The 21,363-nt window shown below is 43.7% G+C and overlaps 2 long non-coding RNA genes across 2 annotated transcripts; both read left to right on the top strand.

The window, feature by feature from the left end:
• The first annotated feature begins 11,169 nt into the window (after window positions 1–11,169).
• LOC119140688 lies at window positions 11,170–16,814 on the top strand. Its single transcript, XR_005101687.1, has 2 exons — window positions 11,170–13,659; window positions 16,293–16,814. It is a non-coding gene; the product is annotated as an uncharacterized LOC119140688 (long non-coding RNA).
• Window positions 16,815–17,452: 638 nt separating this feature from the next.
• On the top strand, window positions 17,453–20,988 carry LOC119140690. Its single transcript, XR_005101689.1, has 2 exons — window positions 17,453–18,038; window positions 18,070–20,988. It is a non-coding gene; the product is annotated as an uncharacterized LOC119140690 (long non-coding RNA).
• Window positions 20,989–21,363: the final 375 nt, after the last annotated feature.

Genomic DNA, 21,363 nt, shown 5'->3' with positions numbered 1-21,363 from the left:
GCCAACGATTAAACTCGCCTGGAAAACAGATACACCGGTGTGGGTGGAACAGTGGACCTTGCGCACAGAAAGGCTGCACAAATTGCGTGAACTGGTGCAGGAGCAAATCAAAGCAGGCCATATTGTGCCCTCCACTAGCCCTTGGAATACTCCTGTCTTTGTAATACCAAAAAAAGAGTGGCAAGTGGCAACTTTTACATGACTTGTGAGCTATCAGTGCAGTGAATGAGCCTACGAGACTTTACAACCCGGCATCCCCTCTCCTGCTATGCTGCCTGTTGTGGTTTAACCCCAGCCGGCAACCCAGCACCACGCAGCTGCTCGCTCACTCCCCCTCACCCAGAGGGATGGGGAGGAGAATCAGAAAGGAATGTAAAACTCAGGGGTTGAGATAAGAACAATTTAATAAGTAAAGCAAAAGTCGAGCACGCAAGCAAAACAAGTCAAGGAATTCATTCACTACTTTCCATCAGCATGCAGGTGTTCGGCCATCTCCAGGAAAGCTGGGCTCCATCACGTGTAATGGTTACTCAGGAAGACAACACCATCATGCCGGATGTCCCCCCCTTCCTTCTTCTTCCCCCAGTTTATATACTCAGCATGATGTCATATGGTATGGAATACCTCTTTGGCTAGTTTGTGTCACCTGTCCTGGCTGTGTCCCCTCCCAATTTCCCATGCCCCTCCAGCCCTCTTGCTGGCAGGGCCCAGGAAACCAAGTCGTCCTGACTTAGTATAAACATTACCCAGCAACAACTGAAAACATCAGTGTCCTATCAACATTGTTCTCACATCATAGCCAAAACACAGCATTGTACTAACTGCTAAGATGAAAATTAACTCTATCCCAGCTGAAACCAGGACACTGCCAGACTCCTGGTCACTTATAGTGATTGATCTTAAAGACTATTTCTTCACCATACCGTTACATCCTGACAATGCACCTCGGTTTGCAGTTATGGTGCCAGCAATTAATTATCAGGAACCCACCATGCGTTTTCATTGGACTGTGTTGCCACAAGGCATGTTAAACAGCCCCACCATGTGTCGAATATTTGTAGCACTGGCTATCAGTCCTGTTCGCAAAAGGTTACCACAGGTTTTGATCTACCACTATATGGATGACATTTTAGTATCGGCATCATCATCATCCTCATTGGTCACTGAAGCCGTGATGGACTTAAGATGATCATTAAGCAACGCCAGCCTCTGTATAGCAGAGGAAAAGATCCAAACTCGAGCACCATGGAAATATCTCGGATGGAAAATTGTTGAGACAGCTATTCATCCTCAGCCTTTACGCCTTGCTACAAATGTTAGGACCCGCAATGACCTGCAAAGTTACTGGGTACCAAAAACTGGGTGCGACCATATCTTGGAATAACTACACAAGACCTGGCACCTTTGTTTACCCTGTTAAAAGGAGACTCTAATTTGTTGTCGCCGCGTACACTCAGCTTCGAGGCCAAAAGGGCTTTGCAAACCATAACTAATAACATACAGGAGCGTCAGAGCCATTGCATATACTAACTTTGCCTGTTTTGTTGTTTTTGATTTATAATGAATTTAAGCCTTATGCTCTCTTGTTTCAATGGGCAGCTGAACACCAGGATCCATTGATAATTTTGGAGTGGATTTTTTTGCCTCACTCTTTTTCCAAAACAGTGACAACTCTCATTCACACGTTGGTGATCCTCATTCAAAAGGCTCGACATCGTCTGCAGGAACTTATGGCCCGTAACCCAGCCACCATTTTATGCCTTTGGCCAAACAGGACTTTGATTTTTGGTTTAAGCAAAGCCTCTCACTACAGTCTGCTTTGGCCGACTTTAGTGGAACCATTGCCTTTTCTATTCCTCGACATAAATTGCTTCACTCTTTAACTGATTTACCCTTACAATTGAAACTGCATATTTCTCATGTACCTATCCCAAATATTGATGGCTCAGGGCCTTCGGAAAAGGCTGATGCATCATGGAAAAATGAGCAAGGGTATTGGGACTCAGACATTACCTTTGTTACTGGCTCTACACAAATAGTGGAGTTAGCTGCAGCTGTTCGTGCCTTTACATTGTTCAAACAACCACCTTTAAACCTAGTTGCAGATTCTTTATATGTTGTAGGGATAGTGCGTAGATTGGAACATTCATTTTTAAAACGGTTTCTAACCAACAGTTATTTGTTTTGTTGAAGCATCTTTTGTTCCTATTGGAGCATTGCTCTCATGACTATTTTGTTTTACATGTGCAGTCACACACCTCGTTGCCTGGTCCCATTGTTGAAGGCAATAAGGTGGCGGACATTTTTACCGTGGCTGTTGTTACCACCAGAGCTTATCAACAGGCTAAGCTTTCACACAACTTTTTTCACCAAAATGCTAAGGCGCTGCAACATTTGTATCACCTGACACAAGAACAGGCCCAGGAGATTGTAAGGGGCTGTCCCAACTGTCAAAACTTCAGCCCTTTACCCGTTTATCCCAGTGTTAATCCTCATGGCCTCCAAGCCTGAGAAATTTGGCAAACTGATATCACACATATTCCCTCGTTTGAGAATCCTAAATATGTTCATGTTTCAGTTGACACCTTTTCACACTATGTTTTTGCCACCGCTCACCACTGGGGAGAAAAAGCCGTGATGTTTGCCGTCATTGGCTTGCTTGTTTTGCTACCATGGGACTTCCTGATCAAATTAAAACCGACAACAGCTCAGCATATATAGCACAACACACGCACCTGTTTTTGCAGAATTGGGGCATTACCCATGTGATGGGCATTCCCCACTTGCCCACTGGACAGGCTATTGTTGAATGAACTCATCGGTCTCTTAAAGACATGCTGCAAAAACAAAAAAGGGGGAATAGCCCAGGTACCTCGCCACAGGAACAACTGTGGAAAGCTCTGTACGTGATCAATTTTTTAAACCACTCTTCCGACCATAGTGCTGTACATAAACATTTCTCTTGTCCTGCTTGGTGGGAACTGCCCTGGGTCCACTACAAAGATACAGAAACTAACCAATGGAGCATTCCGGTTGAATTAATAACGTGTGTCTCTACAGATCGAGGGCCTCTGTGGATCCCCGCTCAGCTCGTTCGACCAGCTGATCACAATGAGCCAGAGAACAAGCCAGAATAGTGCAAACAGACTAATGCGACTAGTTTGGCCCTTGAAAAATTATTGATTGATGGATGTACAATCAGTGTGACATGCCACTTTGCAAAATAGAGCTGCGATTAGTTATTGTTATTAGCTCATGGGCATGGATGTGAGGAGTTTGATGGAATGTGCTGTATGAATTTCAGTGTCAGTTCATCAAAGTTTGAAACAGCTACATGATTTGACGTATAAGTTGAAGGAAGATCCCGGATGGAATCCTTTGAAGGTTGGGATTGGACCCTAGGATTAGGTCCTTGGATATGAAAAATATTGATGTGTGGGTTTGCTATATGGCTAGGGGTTTTGGCCATTGTTATATGTCTACCGTGTTTGATGTACCTGATGCGAGCCATGATACAAAGGGCTGTCCATCAATCTATGACGGTTTAAATTCACAGAGCCTTAACCTTATCCAATTTAACAAACAAAAAAGGGGGAATTGTAAGGGACGAAGATAAGTTGACCTTGTAGAGAAACAAGGCTGACTTGGCAGAGCTGTTAGTGTACAGATAAGCGGCCAAATTTGGCAGTGAAACCACAAGCGTGTGAACAGCTCGCAATGAGCAACTGCTTTGCTACACGTAGACAAATTCCCAGGTGCTCTGCCGCACGTAGGCACATTCCAGGGCAGAACTTGGGTAGATAAGCAATTGTATATAACCAGCACTTATGTATGCAATAAACGATCTCACTTCTTCACTGACTTGGGGTCCGTGCCTTCATATGCCACACAGGGACATCTGGATCAATAGACAAGCAGCAAGAATGCTGCAAACACATAGTTGCTTTGCAGAATTTTACTATTATTAGTAACGGATAGTGTGTGTGTGTAGAGGAATGAAGGCAGTGGGTTGATTAGCATTGATAATATGCAGCTGTGGCCTTGCCTGGATGGCAGGGGGTTGATTGACATGGATGATGTGCAGCTGTAGCTCATTCCTGCTAAGTAGTTAATGGCTCATGATGGCAAGCTGTGGCTCCTTTCCAAGTTACTTGCAAGCAAAACTAGAGAAGAGGTGGCCTTACTAATCTCAGAAAAAACCAATGGTGCCACACCACTTTTGATGGCAGCCCGTTATGGGCACGTTGACATGGTGGAATACTTGTTGGACTATTGCTCTGCTTCTATAGAAATTGGTGGTTCAGTTAATTTTGATGGTGAGACCATTGAGGGAGCTCCGCCATTATGGGCAGCATCAGCTGCTGGCCACTTGAAGGTGGTTCAGTGTCTGTTAGATCATGGTGCATCTGTCAATAACACAACTGGCCTGGCCTGGCCCGGCCTCTGGAGGAAGGAGAAACAGCATGGACAGTAGAATCTGACTGACAGTAAAAGCCTTGTTGCAGCCTGCTAGTTTGTGCTGCAACAATTGGTGCCCCATGTGAGGCTGAGTTGGACTGACTACAACTGGTGCCCAATGTAGCTGAGACAAGCGGGAAAACCTGCGACCTATAACAGACATTGTGAGAGGTGAGCTGTTGAAAACTAATCAATATTGCTGTATTTCAATACTTGTCCATCTTAAATTGCAACTTGTGTGTTAGTGATTAGTCAAATCATGTTGTACGTGAACATTTGAAGGGTATAAAAGCCCTGTGTAAAACCACATTTGTGGTGCCCCAATCTGGCTGAGACACCTCATGTGTGTGAGTAAATATTTACCCTTGTAATTCTTTATTTTGCATCCTGGCCCCTCTCCTCAGTCAGCACAGGCCAGTTGTGAATTTTCATGACAAGGGCATTGGGGCTCCCATCCCTCCCCACAGGCACAGGAAGGCACTGGAGCCCCCACACCAGATCCTCACTCTGGCCTACATCACAGGTGAACAGGTCTGCCTCTGAGCTGCTGGCACTGCAAGCCTTCATGGCTGCCTTTCCCACTAAATGAAGGAGCATCTAATTACCCTGTTCAATTTAGCAGTAAACTGATCTATTTCTGAGGAGAAAACGCCCACTTTTTTTTTTCTCCAGACTGGGCTGGTTTTGCATCCCTCTGCAAGGGATGGGTTTATTGCCCGGATCTGCTAAGCAGATCCACACGTGGCCAGCCGTGAGGGTTTTCCTCCTGCAGTCCTGCGGGGTTTTACTGCTCTCCATGGAAGCGCCCCTCCCCCGGTACCGTGCGCCCCCCGCTGTCCCCTCACCCCTGCGACATCTCTCCCCACCTGTGCATGCTCCGCTGTAGCGCTGTTCCGCCCTTTGTTTTACTTTAGAGAAAGGAAAATAAGGCACGGTCTGGGGAAAAGGACACCCCCTATCTTGTCCCCATACCACAGCTAACCTAACCAAACCATACCTCCTCCCCGCTACGTTCTGTCAGTCCACTCACGCTATAGCGGAGGGCGGTGCCAGGAAACTCGCTCACCCCCCTAGCGGACAGCTACCACATCGCCAGCACCGCCCCGCTCTCGGTGTAGCTTGAGCGGCTGCGTAGTCCCACCTCCTGTCCTGCTCCGAGTGGCTGGCGGCGCTTAGGCGTGTTTCTCATTGGGCCTGGTGGTGGCCGGGCTGTGTTTGGTAGGTTCCGCTGTGCCCAGATGTTGGGCTAGTGGTGGAGGCTAGTTGCTGTGGGGATAGGTTTGTCGTGAAAGAGCTGGACGGAGTGCGGGAGGCGGTGGGTATTTCCTTGTGAGGGTGACTTCGGCGGGAGAGAGCCGGTGGTGTTCTGGGGAGGTAGCCCGCACCCTTGGGTCCTTCCTCACAGATATGTTTTCCGTGGGCGATGGCGCTGTTGCTGCCTCTCCGGTTCTGGGCAGGCGGTGGAGGCCGTCCTGTCGCGGCCGTTGTGTGTGGAGCGGCTCTGAGGAAGCTGGGAAGGGTTTTTTGGGGACCCTGAGGTGGTATGGGGAGGGTTGCCCAGGTTAGGGAGTGAGCTTGGGGGGCGAGTGGTTATTGGACTTGGAGTGGAAAAGAGGGGGACGATTTGAAGAGAGGCATCGGGGGTAATCCTGGGGGGGGAGAGGGGCGTGTAGGTGGCTTTGGGGTGGGAGGCAAATACGGTGTCGTCTTGAAGGAGGAGATTTGGAGGGGAGGGGGTGGGGCTTTGGGCAGGCTGAGGGTGGTTGTGGTGGAAGGGAAAGTTCAGGTTTTTGGTGTCTGATACTAAATCAAACTACTCTGGCAAGGGCGTCTTTCCGGTCAGGTTCTGAACTTGTTCCCTTGCCAGTAGGGTGGAGATAACACGGGGTCGCGTGTGTCTGTGAGCATGGGCCTCCGCAGAGAACCTGAGGGGGGATGGGGGGAGTGGGGGTGGGTGGGCGCTAATGGTTCTTTGTTTAGGCTGTGCTTAAAAGCAGAAGTTGATACAAGTGTAGGGTTTGTTATGTCGTGAGGGGAAAGTGTTTTCGTGCCAATGGTATGGATACTGCACTGCTAGGATCTGGCTTTCTGCTCAACATCTTTCCTTAAGGGGCACTGTGCAGTCTAGAGAAGTCCCATGGAAGTCAGCTGGACATTGGTGCACCACCACCAGTGGTTTGAGTATAACTGTAGAAAAAATGTAATTGTATGTACTTATTTGAGAAGTAGAAAGTAAAAACATTCAGAATTCTTTTCTTTTGCAGAGTTACCAAGTGCAGCCTGTGCTTTGTCAGGACCTCGTTTAGAGTCTCCATGTTGTCCCATCTGCCTGATCTGAGAAAAAGTTGGGGATACTCTGTTTGGGCTGTGTGTTTCTAATAAGCTTTTGTTTGTGACTCTGAAAAAAGCAGGTCTGTATCCTTCAAGAAAGAGGTACAGACTAAATGGATTTAAAGACAGCAGTGTTCAGTGCAGCTTGTGATGGCAAGCTGCGGCTCCTTTCCAAGTTACTTGCAAGCAAAACTAGAGAAGAGGTGGCCTTACTAATCTCAGAAAAAACCAATGGTGCCACACCACTTTTGATGGCAGCCCGTTATGGGCACGTTGACATGGTGGAATACTTGTTGGACTGTTGCTCTGCTTCTATAGAAATTGGTGGTTCAGTTAATTTTGATGGTGAGACCATTGAGGGAGCTCCACCATTATGGGCAGCATCAGCTGCTGGCCACTTGAAGGTGGTTCAGTGTCTGTTAGATCATGGTGCATCTGTCAATAACACAACTCTAACAAGTTCAACTCCGCTTAGAGCTGCCTGTTTTGATGGTCACCTGGAAATAGTAAAATATCTTGTGGAGCACAAAGCAGACTTGGAAGTATCAAACCGTCATGGGCATACGTGCTTGATGATCTCATGTTACAAAGGCCACAAAGAAATTGCTCAGTATTTACTTGAAAAAGGAGCTGATGTTAACAGAAAAAGTGTTAAAGGTAAGTTCATTGTTTCAGTGTTCCTTGTGGTAAATAGGGGTGAAATTACTCATGTGTTCTTTAGGAGACTGACACCCAAAAATATTCTTCTAGTCTCATAATGTGAATGTTTTTTCCAGTAAGAGATTAAGTGTGTCTAGCTATCTTTTTACAAGTTTTTTCATCATACTTATTTAATAATGGCTATAAAACGTAGTTCTAAATTGATACATTTTCACAGAATGGTCAGGGTTGGAAGGGACCTCTGGGGGTCGTCTAGTCCAACTTGCTGCTAAAGCAGGTTAACCTAGAACAGGTTGCACAGGACTGCATCCAGGTGGGTTTTGAATGTCTCCAGAGAATAAGACTCCACAACCTCTCTGGGCAGCCTGTTCCAGTGCTCTGTCACCCTCAAAGTAAAGAAGTTCTTCCTCATATTCAGATGGAACTTTTGGTGTTGTAGCTTGTGCCTTTTGCTCCTTGTCCTGTTGCTGGGCGCTACTGAAAAGAGCCTGGCCCCATCCTCTTGACGTTCACCCTTAAGATATTTGTAGACGTTGATAAGATCCCCTCTCGGTCTTCCCTTCCCCAGGCTAAACAGGCCCATCTCAGCCTTTCCTCATAAGGGAGAGGTGCCAGTCCCCTAATAATCTTTGCAGCCCTCCACTGGACCCTTTCCAGTAGTTCCCTGTCTCTCTTGAAGTGGGGAGCTCAGAACTGGACACAGCACTTCAGGTGTGGTCCCACAAGAGCAGAGTAGAGGGGGAGGATAACCTCCCTCGACCTGCTGGCCATGTTCCTCCTAAAGCACCCCAGGATCCCACTGGCTGCCTTGGCCTCAAGGGCACACTGCTGGCTTGTGGTCAACTTGCTGCCCACCAGAATTCCCAGGTCTTTCTCCGCAGAGCTGCCCCCCAGCAGGTCAACCCCTAGCCTGTACTGGTGCATGGGGTTGTTCCTCGGTGCAGGACCTTATGCTTGCCTTTGTTGAACTTCATTAGGTTCCTCTCCACCCAATTCTCCAGCTTGTCCAGGTATCACTGAATGGTGGCACAGCCTTCTGGTGAATCAGCCACTCCTCCCAGTTTTGTATCATCTGCAAACTTGCTGAGGTTTGTTGCAGAATGGCTGTGTGATCATGGCCATGACTCCCTTAAAGATCTTTGTGAAACAAAGTTACCGTAAGTTAGCTGAAGCAGGCCTTGCAGCTATGCTGAGGCATGCTGATAAGGAAGCTGAGAAAAACACTGACCTTGTGCCTAATGTTGTAAATAACTTTGAGGAATTCGCGTAGACAAGAGAGGAAAAAAAAATATGTAGCTAGCTCTCCGCAGAAACCGCAAGTTGGAGGATGTATGAAAATGTAACCCTTTAGAGCTTAGCCAATCAGCAGATGACTTGTAGGCATAATTAACTGGAACTGTATATAAGACATAATCGCGCCGTAATAAATCGAAGCTTGCTTTATCACTCACATTGAGTCGGCCGCTTGCTTCCCCTCGCTCGTCAGAGGTTACTCTCTGTCCCTTCTTTGATGAATAAGTTGAACAGGACTGGACCTAGTACTGACCCCTGGGGAACAGCACTAGCTACAGGCCTCCAGCTAGACTCTGCGCTGTTGATCACAACCCTCTGAGCTCTGCCATTTAGCCAGTTCTCAGTCCACCTCACTGTCCACTCATCTAATCCACACTCCCTGAGCTTACCTGTGAGGATGTTATGGTAGACAGCGTCAAAAGCTTTGCTGAGGTCAAGGTTGACAACATCCACTGTTCTCCCCTCATCTACCCAGCCAGTCATTCCATCATAGAAGGCTATTAGGTTGGTCAGGCATGATTTCCCCTTGGTGAATCCACGTTGACTACTCCTGATAACTATTTCTTCCACATGCTTCGAGATGACCTCCAGGATGAGCTGTTCCATCACCTTTCCAGGGATGGAGGTGAGGTTGACCAGCCTGTAGTTTCCTGGGTCCTGCTTCTTGCCCTGTTTGAAGACTGGAGTGACATTGGATTTCCTCCAGTCTTCAGGCACCTCTCCTGTCCTCCATGACCTTTCAAAGATGATGGAGAGCGGCTTGGCAATAACATCTGCCAACTCCCTCAGCACTTGGGGGTGCACCCCATTGGGACTCATCGATCTGTGGGTGACAAGATTGCCTAAATGATCTCTAACGTGATCCTCCTCGACCAAGGGAAAGTCTTCCTTTCTCCAGACTTCCTCTCTTGCCTCCAGGGTCTGGGAAACCGGAGTGCTGGCCTTGGCAGTGAAGACTGAAGCAAAAGCGGCATTCAGTAACTACCTTCTCTGTGTCCTTTGTCACTATGTTAGCCAGGGAACGAAAACCCCATCTACATGAAGTAGATAAGCAGGCATTTCTTTATTGCAGCACTGGGTGCTTCGTGGCATCTCCACAAATCAAGCACAACTATATTGATCTCACTGTTATATTTATACACAAAAATGATAAGGTAGTATACTCCCAGTTACAATGATTGGCTATTAATTTGCATATAATTATAATATCTGCTGTGTCATCCTCTTCGGTTACTATGCTTGCGCAGAGGAAGGGTCTTCACCTGGGTGAGGGTCTTCTTGACCTGTGAGTGCGTTCTTTAGTATTATAATGCAGGTAGTTCACTTCAGGACACCTTAAAAATAAGTTTTGTTGCCAAGTTGGACGACTAGATATCTACCTTGCCAAGCTGTCCAATAATTCATCCCATACACAATAGAACCTAGATGCTCTGGTTATGGTCTTGAGATTAAAGACCAAGGTTAACATGGTCCAGAGAGCAGGGACTCCTAAATATCACAGCTTAAGTGACAAGTAACACAGCAACTCATACATCGTTGGTTAATAAGTACTAACATAATACTAACATTTGCTAACATAGGTTATAACTGCAATTTACCATTAAACAGAGCAGAAGGAACTGTGCAGTGACCTTGCCAGATGTTCTTTGCACTCCTTTTGAAATTTCCCCATCCATGACTTAGCATGATTTTGTGCTGCTAGGAAGTTTTCCTCTTCATGCATACCCTTTTGGAAGGAAAACCAGACCAGCAGTATTTATCTTACGAGCTGTGTGAATAATTTTTTACAGACACATGGCCTTATACAATATAGTTATTGACAGAAAGAAAATATCCACCATTGTTTACACTGGGATAGACTTCGCCATTAGCATTTTATTCAGCACAAATCACACAGAAGGAAGAATTTACACCCTCTCCCCTAAAGTGTGATTAAGTCATGGAGAAAAGTGCATGTCACAGGGACAGGAGGGAGAATTTATTGCATTGAAGTTGGAAACATTTAAATAAACATAATTAATAGCTCTGTATACAGCGTCATATATATTCTTCTAAATGTGCTGTTTTGTATGAGTTGCCATAGAATTGTTATTTGATAAACCTTGGTAGCACAGTTCTGGTCTTAGTGCAGAGCAAAGCAGTGCCCCCACACGAAGAGGGTCCCCCGTGGAGAGTCGGCCAAGTCACGACAATCACACCAATATGGCTACATGCCGTGCTCACTTTATTAAACAAACAGGTCATATTTATAACTTAAACCGACCGCTCACATGACTCTACACACAGGTGATTGGATAAAAGTTTCTGGTCACGTGGGGTCTGTGTTGCTGATTGGTGAGCATGCTGCAGGCGCCTGATCAGAGTTTTCCGATGAGAGTGTGTTGATTTTGCGGTTCCCAGGACTTGCTCTGCACCTGGCTTCTTGTTTGTGCATAGCTTGTTTTCTTTCTCACACTGCTTGTTCCAAAGACAATTTAAAGTTGCTCTGCAGCTTCAACTAACAGGCCTGGGTTGTCCAACCCGGACAATGCTAACATATGTCCTTGGTTCTTTAAAAATTCCTCTACACCCACATGTAAAATACACATGCCACACTGGCTGGTACTAATGTGGAGGTAAGGAGGCCCAAAGCTGCTTTTGGCCCACAGTAAATACATGGGTACAATGACTCATCTGACATTTATCAGGTTCACTATTGCAAGCGTAGATCTATAGCTGAAAAATAAACAAAAAGTTGAGATCAAAAGTTGTGCCCCCAGTACCAACAAACAGGTTACACAACTTGCAGCACTATGAATAACTGTCATATGCATAACTGAATGCTGTTCTTGATGTGTCTTCCATTTAAAGTTGATGATGTTTGAGATTAGGAAAGAATGAACAAAATTCCCTGTATTGACTACCAAAGACAGTCCTACCAAGTACTGGCTTACATAAAAAGAACAGTTGTTTATTTTCTCAGAAAAAAATGTCTTTGAAGAGAAGCAAAGGCACATAGCCAGGAGACAGCTATGTTTCAGTTTGAGTTATTTCTGGTTAACCTAAATTTTATAGATGGCAACCAAGAGACTAGAAATAGACTGCTAGGGCACACACAAAACTTTGAGTATATGTCATTCCCTGTCTGTTAATGATTGTTTTACTTTGATGAGGCTCTTAGTTTGGGGTTTGGGGTTTTTTTGGTTGATTTGTAAATCTTATATATTTACAGCCAGCCAAAGACTTAGCAGTGCCCTGTGAGGTGTGTACTACTGCTCCTAGGATACAAGAACCTGTTCAAGGCCAAGAGCCTCCTCTACTGAGAGTTAGGCTCTATCTACCCCAGGAGCTGTTGATCTCAAACTTGGAAATGAAGATATTAATAGCAATTTATTTTCTCTCTGCCCCTCCCCTTTAAATTAACTTGAATAAAAAGTGAGTTGATCAAATCTGCTACTCCTTCAAAATCCATGTTACCCTGTTGCTGCCCAGTTTCTACACTTCCATTTTGTAGCAAGAACATTTTTATAGCAACCAATAGCTTCAGGATCCTGCATATTCCAGGTTCCACACTAGCAGACCCTCCTTAGCACTATAAATCACCTCTGCACTGCAGGCTCCCATCACCTACCTATTCTCTTCATAAAATGAATCAAGGTCCTCATCTGCAAAGTTCTCAGTGCCTTAAGATATCACTTGATGTCAAACTCATCTCTTTGTAGCAGCTCTTGCCAGGGACTAGACACCAAACACCCACATTTAAGCTTTCAAAGGGCCGAACAAGAAGTTCTCCCAGGAACAGAATCCAAACTTTGGATTTTCTTCCAAGGAAGACCCATTTCTGTCCCAGTATGGTTGTCATCACATCAAAGTGAAACACATGCCCTTTCAATAAAGCTAAATGATACTCAGTAAAATCCCCTGCAGAGATACATACACATTATTAATAGGGAAAAACATTAAAAAACCCCTCTGTTTTGTCTTGGACTCCTTCACAATTCTGAGTGGTACTTGAATACTGCAGATAGGCACCTTGAAATGGGGGGCAGGGGGAAGAGCTTTCTATTGAACTAGGCAAAGATGATTTTCCCCTGCCTTTTATTCAGCACTTTTACTGAGAGATTTTTAAAGGCAGGCATAATCTTCTGATGCACTGCTTTGAAATATCATGCAGAATGCTTATTTACTATTTCAATTACTTTAATTTTCAAATTGTTCTCCATTAACATGCTTGCTCTATAATATATAACCGAAGGTGACCCCTCCTCAGGTTGTTGTAATTTCCTTTCCTTACTGCTTCATAGCTCCTTACACTGAATTTCATTAGTATCTAGTAACCCAGTAGGCTTGGTCTAAGTAGGTCATCCTGAATTTAGTTACTGCCCTCCTTTTGTATAAACCCAACCTCTTTATATGTCTGTAGCTATTCTGAGTTGCACTCACCAAGGGAGGACCAGAGTAGGATCCAAACTTGAGATCGCAGCCCTTATACTGGGGCTTTGTACAGATCTCATAGTAAGCTACAGACACTGTCATAAAGGCCTTAAAATCTAAATAAACAGCAAGTGAAAGGTGATCCTCATTTTACAAATAGGAAAATGAGGCACTAAAAGATGATGCATTTATCCCAAGTCCATGGCAGAGCACAGAAAGGACAGCAGAACTGCTCTAACCTTGTAATACTTTTACCACTCAGCTGTCAGTGTAATTGTCTAACATAGATTTTGATTTCCCAGCCAAATCTTCAGACAACAGATTTGTACTTGAAACATATTTGCTCTTTCTGTGCAGAATAACATACATCCAGATTTTTGCAGGCACTCTCAGTGCTAATTTGAGAAATTAATTGATTTAACTTCCTCCTGTGTGAGCAAGCGTGACCACCAATAAAGATCAAGACAGACTAGCCGATAAGTGAAGCAGCCTGGGAGCAAGGGGGTAAGTGGGTATCTTAAGGACCAGCAGCTCTGGGTGTGAGAGCACCTGTGTGTCTAAGGGTGAGAGCGGGGGGGGGGAACAACAACACATGGGACCAGAGAAGTCCTGGCCAGCTGTGTGGAGTGAGGCTGGGGCCTCAGGAGCTTGTACAGCCAGGTGCCAGTAACAGGAGACAGATCCAGGGCCAGCTACTGGGCAGACTGAGTGCCTGAGCCCTGCTGCTGGAGGAATCTACCTTGAACATATAAGTGTGTGTATATGTATATTCTCACTTGCAGACCTCCATCCTGCTCAGCCAGAGTGCTGTCTGTGTTTGTGTGAGTGCTCTGAGTGTCTGTGATCAGACAGATCACAGGGGATGTGAGCCTTCCCCTCAGCACTGGTGAGGCCCCACCTGGAGTCCTATGTCCAGTTCTGGGCTCCTCAGTACAAGAGAGATATGGACATACTGGAGAGGCCCAACAAAGGGCCACAAAGATGATTAACGGACTAGAGCATCTCTCCTATGAGGAATGGCAGAGAGCTAGGACTGTTTAGCCTAGAGAAGAGAAGGCTCAGATGGCATCTTAATGTGTATAAATACCTGAAGGGAGGCTGTAAAGAATATAGAGCTAGGCTCTCTTTGGTGGTGTCCAGTGACAAGACAGTAGGCAATGGACACAAACTGAAACACAGGAAGTTCCATCTGAACATCAGGAAACACTTTTTTCCTGTGAGGGTGACTGAGCACTAGAAGAGGTTGCCCAGAAAGGTTGTAAAGTCTCCCTCCCTGGAGATATTGAAGAGCCATCTGGACATGGTCCTGGGAAACCAGCTCTAGGTGGCCCTGCTTGAGCAGGGGAGCTGGACAAGACCTCTAGAGGTCCCTTCCAACCTCAATCATTCTGTGATCTGTATGGCCGGCCATGTACACATGCAGCATATACGTGTGTGCATACTTGCTGAGAATATACCTTCAGTCTTACTACTGGGTGGATCTGGGGACATGGAACAGCAGTAGCCTCACCTCTCAGGCTGTTGGATACAGCATATTTTTTCCTCCAAGTTGATGTATTGAGCAAGCCAAAACAAAAACCAAACGTCACATAACCACAGTCTGACTCTGGTAAAACACACAAATAATTCTACACTTGAAGAGCAGAAATGAGAAATCTTTCTTTCCAATTATTCAAAAAAGAATTTAGATGATTCTCTAAGAAACATGTACCACCAAGATTTTGAAGACCTAACTGGACAAAGCCTTGAGGCAACCCCATCCAAGTTCAGAGCTGGAGGTTGGACTAGAGACCTCTTGAGGTCCTTTCCAATCTGAATTATGCTATTAAGGTCTGACTAATGGAACCAACAGCTAAAAAAGTGAGACGCTGTGTGTTTTCAATTGGCTGATAGTCAGATCCTGCAACACTTGCATACAACATACATTTCCAGTCTCCCTTAACAGCAGGCATTAAAGCAATCTGAAAAGCTTGAGACTATCAAAACCAGGAATCTGACAAGGCAAATTCAGAACAGTCATATTGCAAATACATTTTGAAAGGCTTTTGAAAACACAACTACAGCTAGTTTAATCACAAGTTCCCTGTAATCTTTGACAGCCTAGATCTTATACTATTAAATGGCTTAATGTCCATGCCTGACAAAATTCCACTTGACACGTCACTGCATACAGTGCATTCTTATCTCCGTGTGAATGATTTATTTCTATTATAACATACTGTGGCTTGATAAGACCTGTAAAGATCATCTAGTCCAACCCTCCTGCTGTGAGCAGGGACATCTTTCACTAGATCAGGTTGTTCAAAGTCCTGTCCAACCTGGTCTTGAACACTTCCAGGGAGGGGTCATCCACAACTGCTCTAGGCAACCTGTTCCAGTGTCTCACCACCCTTATTGTAAAAAATTTCTTCCTTATGTCCTATCTAAACCTACCCTGTCTCAGTTTAAAACCATTACTCCTTATCCTGTCACTACAGGCCCTGGTAAAAAGTGTATTTCTTATAAGCCCCCTTTATACATCAAAAGGCTGCTATAAGGTCTCCCCAGACCCTTCTCTTCTCCAGGCTGAACAACTCCAGCTCTCTCAGCCTTTCTTCATAGGAAAGGTGTTCCAGTCCTCTGACCATTTTTGCGGCCCTCCTCTGGACCCACTCTAACAGGTCCATGGTTGTCTTGTGCTGGGGACCCCAAAGCTGGGTGCAGTACTCCAGGTGGGGTCTCACAAGAGCAAAGTAGAGGGGAAAAATCACTTCCTTTGATCTACTGGCAACGCTTCTTTTGATGTTGCCCAGGATATGAATGGCCTTCTGGGCTGCAAGCGCACATGGCCAGCTCATGTCCTGTTTTTCATCTACCAGTATACCCAAAATCCCACAGCCTCAGCCCTGCATGTTTCACAAGAACATCCAGGACTGGGGAATGTGAGCCACTACAGGAAGTAACCCTCCTCAGAAACATTTTCTTGATTTTCCACATCCATGGTGATGCTATTACAGGTTCTCCCCTTTTGCCATGCACTTTCCTCATACATGAGTTGCCAAAGCTATACTGGGGGGAGGGGGAACGACATAAATTAAAAAAGTAATAATTCATCTGCTTCCAGCTCTCTTAACTTCAGATATTTTTCGTCATTCCAGGGGAGCTCCAAACTGCTGGTTGTGAGAGACCATATCTCAAAATGTCTGTCTCAAAGCTTGTTTGCTGAGCTCCTGCAAGACTTAACAGTTGTGAATAAATAAGGAGACAACAGCTGTCTGACATCAGTTTTTGGCCAGGGTCAAGGAAAGGCCATGCCACTGTGAGGGATGTGCCTAGACATGGACAATCACCCCTACCTACAAAGTAATTGCATGTGCCCCATGGAGGAATGCAGTACATGCCGTTGTGTGGGAGAAAACCCCCCTGAACACCCTATAAAAGACTGTGCCACCAAACAATAAGTGACGATCCAGAGACCCCCACCACCAATGTGAAAAGAGGTTATGGACCACCGGGACACCACTGGATTCATGCTGGCGACTATCTCTTGCAATTCTGTCCCAACTGCTTGCTAGATTTCCTTCTTTCCTATCTTTCCCTTTCCTATCGCTATTTTCTTACCGCAACACGTGAATGCTTTGTTTATATAAGCGCACAATAAATTTCCTTGATTAGTGGCATTTGATCTCGTTTGTGTATTAATCTCACTCTGGGTATAGCAAAGAACCTCCCTGGCTTGGGTCTTCCTGGACCAGAACACTGGTGTAATGTTACCTCCCCATTTTATGAAGCCTTAATTCCACTGATGGAAGACAGAAGCATAACCTACAGCTGAGCCAATCACTGCATCTCTTTCCTCCTTGTGTCCTTCACCAATTTGAATAAGTTCTTACAGTTTTGTATGTTATTCATACTGTAGCTGGGAAAAAAATCTAGTGAATTTGACTCCAAAGTACTCTGAAACATTAAGAAATATCTTTAATTCCTTGAGGACAGGAGAAATCCCAAGTAGCCTGCCACTGAACTTTCCTGTGTTGGCAAGTCCTTTACCATAACACAGACTTCCAGAGAAAAGTCATGACCTCAGAGGACAGTTAAATTGCTATTTTGGTTGGCAAAGCACATTTCCACCAGTGAATCAGTGATTTCTGTAAGAGGGAAGAAGAAAGCAGCACAGATACTTTGCCAAAGGAGGATTTCCGCACACAGTTAATCTTTAGTGGTACAAGCTAAAAGAAGCCCACAGGAATGCTATAGAGGGAATACAGGAGCCAAACGTAGATTCTTAGTGGAACCACATTTGGATACATGCACAGCATAAATGTGAGACAACATTCTGGATTAACCATGGCTGGGAATCAGGAAAAACAAATGCACATGGTTGCACTCCTAAATGTCACTAAATCCTGGAAGCCAATATAACAATATTAGTAATCCTAACATTTCTTTGCCCTTCCTAAAAGCTTTAGGTGGCATTTAAATAGTTAATAATGTTGTCATATCATTGTGAGCTTTCACCTTCATTATCTTGAATGAATGAATGACTGGAAAACAACTCACTTGTGAATGCCAAAGCTTCAGGCTGTCAGCAAACATGAGATCTCTAGTTTACCACTGGTTCACTTCTGAATGTTAACATTACAGCCATAAAAATCTTAATTTCCTTTTATAAAACAGAAGTCTAAAACTAGGAAACAGTCAAACGGAAAGATGTTCTGCAAGCTTCTGTCTCTGTTCCTTCTGATTTAAAGAATCACTTCACCAATATACGAGCAAGCAGAGGTTATCTTTATTCGAAAGCACTGGGTGCATAGGGGATCGCTCCACCAAAGTCATGCACACCGAGGGGATTTTTCAGTCCCCTCTTTATACAAGCAACTCATACCTATTCATTAATTTTCCAGGTAATCATTTGCATATTCATTACAATTCCAGGAACTCATTTACATATCTCACTAAACTAGTGACCATGATTTAAGTCCTTGTCCTTGCCACGTTGTATAAACAACAGGAACTTAGGACCAGATAGCCTTTTTAAAGATGACAAATCCAAGGACTTAGCAATTAGTACATCCGTCATGTTAGCAATAAGGGTCCTTGGACGTTTCCCAACTTTTAGATAAACATAAGTATATTATCCTATAGATAAGTGGTACATCATTCATCATTCACTTCCTATTGTTAATATTCACACCTGTATATGTACTCACACCCCACTTCAGAGGTATCTCTTACCAGTACATGTTCTCCAGCTTAAACCATACCTAATGACATATTTTAGTAATAGTAATCACATACCGAGGTGTCCTCTAACTTAACTACTTTTCCCTGGGCATGATGGAGAATTACTATAAACTTTCTCAGACAATAGAGATAAACCAGAGAGAGACCTATTTTTTCACAGAAATGTGCTAGCGAGCTATTTAATCAAACCACAGTCCTACTTTGCAGGTAGAATGATCATTTTCAGATAAAAGATAAAATAATTTTGTTGCAGTTCTCTTTTACATGCAGCTATTCCAAAACCAAATGAGTTTATAAAAATTTTTAAAAATTAATTAAAAAACCCCACAGTCTACAGAACTTAAATCTTTAGGTGTTCCTCTTCAAAAGGTCCTGTTTTTATTAATATTGGAACACACTCTTCTTTCTCTTTCCACTTAATGAGCAGCCTCAATGTCAGTGCCCTGTACATACCTATCAGATTCCATCCAAGAGATAACTCCAGGGCCAAAGTACATGAGACAACTTGCAATCAGATTGTAAAACATTCATAGCAGGAAAGGAAATAAAGGTAGGTTTAGGTTTCTTTTCCCTGCTATATTAGGATGTCACACATTTATATAATTGTGCCAGACCAAAAAAAAAAATATTGATTTACCCAGATATGCAGTTGCACCATATGCCATTGAATATACAAAAATCAATAATCTTTATGAAGTTTTCTGCTTAGCAAGTATCTTTGTCCAAGTGCACAGATATTTTTCCCCTGCAGCCAGTATCTAATAGTCAGACAAATAATAAACCAATAATGTTTAATACTTCTGCTTCTCTTAGTGCCTTGATGTAACAATGTATTTGGAAGAAAAGGGACATGCGGCCTATCAAAAGTCACTCTTGCTTTAGCAGCTAGATATGATTAAAAGCTTTATCTGTTCAGCAAGGCCGAAAGGTTGTGTGAGAAAGACACCTGGAACAAAGAAAACAGGATCTTTGGCAGTTAAGCAGGCAGAAAAACAGGAGCTGAGCTGGGAACTGATGAGCGCAGGAATGTCAACAATTTTAATGATGGGACTAACTAATGCTTGTATGCTTTTAACCAATTAGTATCTGTATAGCAGTGTGTGAACAGTTTATGTAACCAATAGAATTAAGGTGTGACGTGTGTATGAATATGAAAATTGTATATAAGCTTGCAGAAACTTAAGTGGCTTCAACTAGGATCATATCGATATGTCGTTGAGTCCATGATTTTGCTCCTGCACCTTGATATCTCTGAAGTTGCTTTTTTGTGACTTTCAGTCACTCTGCTTTGCCTCTGCTACTTGAGGCAAATGAAAAAAGAGCAGACTATGAGAGCACAGTCAATTACTAAGGATGGTTCACAGTTCTTGCAGCAAATGGTGTTATTTCCCTGTAAATATGTATATATACACATATATATTTATGCAATGGGCTATATATGCACATATTTTGATTTAATACAGGCACACTTGCTGGGCCTTGCCTTGTTAACTGCGATGGAATGTCTTAAGCTTTGTAAGTTGTTGTTTGGTACCCAACATGCATTCAACTTCAGCTGCTAAGTCCAAGAGGATACCTTTCCGTAGTCTCCACTGTTTAAGTGCTTGGGCAGGAGACAAAGACTACAAATTCTAGGAAGGTTATTGGGTTTAAAGTTGGGTTTTTTTTAATATATATATACACACACATATACATTCTTGATTAATAAAATACCCACCTCTATCCAAAAGCAGCTAACTTCTTCAGTTTGAATAGTAACATCAATATTCCCAGAACTCAACCATCTGAACAATTACTGAATTGCCTCTCACTGTAAGCTAAGAAATCCTTTATTGGAAGGAGAAGCATCAGCCATCTTTCAAAAAACATATAATAATAATAAAAGATATAGACAATATCACTTAACATTTTCTTCTTGAGGTCTTTATTTTTTACAGATAAAGGAAATGGGTTATTTCAGTTGTCAAGAAAGAATTCTTGAGTTGAGAAAAGGATGTGCATTCCTTCCCAGTTTGTGAAGTTACTTTCTTGAACAAGAATTTATTCAGCATCAAGTTGCTCTTTAGTTTTCTGATATTGTTGCACAATCCCTAGAACATTTTTTTGTTTGTTTCTGTCCATGTTGGAGTATTTCCTCACTTCAAGAGTTCTCTTTTATCCAAGTAGATTGCTGAAGACTGGACAGTGCTGATTAACTCTGCCTAGAAGATACAAAGTTTGTACTGAGAAGCCTTTTATAGAAGACACTTCAGTGACTTCACATCAAGCACAGAAGGAGATCACAGAAATTTTCAGCACCATGTCAGGGAATACTTCAATGACTATGCGTAAATTCTTAACTACTAGAAAGAAAAAAACCTACCATCTCTACTTGTTTCTTTTCCTGAGGTTGAAGTTTGCTAACATTACTGAAGTGTTATTTCAGATTTCTTTTCTAACCTGGGAGTTTATGAAATGTGAGTACAGCCACTGATACTTTATTTATAGTAGTTGCCTTGCATTGCTTTTTGCCACCAATATAGTAAGGATACTTTGTTTTCCTACTGACTGTTCTAACATCTTCTCACCACCACCATCACCCCCAAATAAAATTTACCATTACCTTGTAAATTAGTCTGGTTTTGCAGCAGCAGCATGCCCTTCTTTCATCACCGAGAACTTTTTTTCCTGGATATTTTCTGCCAGCGTAGAAAAACATTACACTGTTGAAGACTAAATGGAGCACGGTTTTCAAGGAATTATCAAGAAAGAGTGGCACCCCACCAGCTTGTCTCTGTACCATTTATGATTAGAACAATACATTCAGGCACCTAGACTGATGCTCATCCTAGCTCCTGATCATAACTCAACTCAAAGTAGGCAGCTGCCTAGATCAACACACTGCTTCTTGCCTCTGGAGAACAGGAGCACCTATTTGTGGCATATGATGCACAGACTCTGAGAGCAGATCGAAGACACTCAAAGACACTTTATTAAAATCAAGCA

Source organism: Falco rusticolus, chromosome W (genome assembly GCF_015220075.1).
Source record: "Falco rusticolus isolate bFalRus1 chromosome W, bFalRus1.pri, whole genome shotgun sequence".
NCBI classification, from domain to species: domain Eukaryota; kingdom Metazoa; phylum Chordata; class Aves; order Falconiformes; family Falconidae; genus Falco; species Falco rusticolus.
The sequence above is the reverse complement of the archived record's forward strand: the minus strand, read 5'-3'. Positions and strand labels throughout refer to the sequence as shown.